Below are 799 nucleotides of genomic sequence, written 5' to 3'. Positions count from 1 at the left end.
CCCCTCACCCTTATCTGCGCCCCCAGAACGGTTAGCTGAACCTCTCCCGAGTTCTCTACCAAGTCTAAGGGCTCTTTCACCCACGCTGGGCAGCCAGACACTCGTTCATTGATTTTCTAAAATCTCAGCCTGTTGGTTGTGAAATGGTCTCTAGTTGGAGGATGTGCTGTATTCTGAGAAAAACAAGCAGATCTGACGTCCACAGTCCGTGTTTCTCAGATGATGCTCGTTCTATAGAAAAAAAGTCGTCTTCTCCCCAAATGCTGCTGCTGCTGCTAAGTCACTTTAGTCGTGTCCGACTCTGTGTGACCCCGTAGATGGCAGCCCACCAGGGTCGGCCATCCCTGGGACTCTCCAGGCAAGAACACTAGAGTGGGCTGCCATTTCCTTCTCCAATGTGTGAAAGTGAAGTCGCTCAGTTGTGTTCGACTCTTAGTGACCCCATGGACTGCAGCCCACCAGGCTCCTCCGCCCATGGGATTTTCCAGGCAAGAGTAGCGGAGTGGGGTGCCACTGCCTTCTCCGCTCCCCAAATGCAATCTTAGCCAAATTGTCATTGTGTAAAGAGTTGAAAACCAGCCTGATTGTGGTGGGTTCAGGGCCCCCCCTTCCCTCTGCCAGCCTCAGGGATCAGAAGAATCCTTGTTGAAAGCTTGAGTCTCCCAGCCTCTCTGCGGTCCACACGGACCCCTTGATCCCGTTATAGTGAGTAGAAGTCACAGACTCACAGCTAATGTTCACGGCAACCCGCGGAGAGTCTCATAAACGGTTTGCTAAGTGATAGAACTGGGCACAAGTA

The sequence above is a fragment of the Bison bison genome, unplaced genomic scaffold, assembly GCF_000754665.1.
Source record: "Bison bison bison isolate TAMUID 2011002044 unplaced genomic scaffold, Bison_UMD1.0 scf7180017864223, whole genome shotgun sequence".
NCBI lineage: Eukaryota > Metazoa > Chordata > Mammalia > Artiodactyla > Bovidae > Bison > Bison bison.
Note: the sequence above shows the minus strand (reverse complement) of the source record.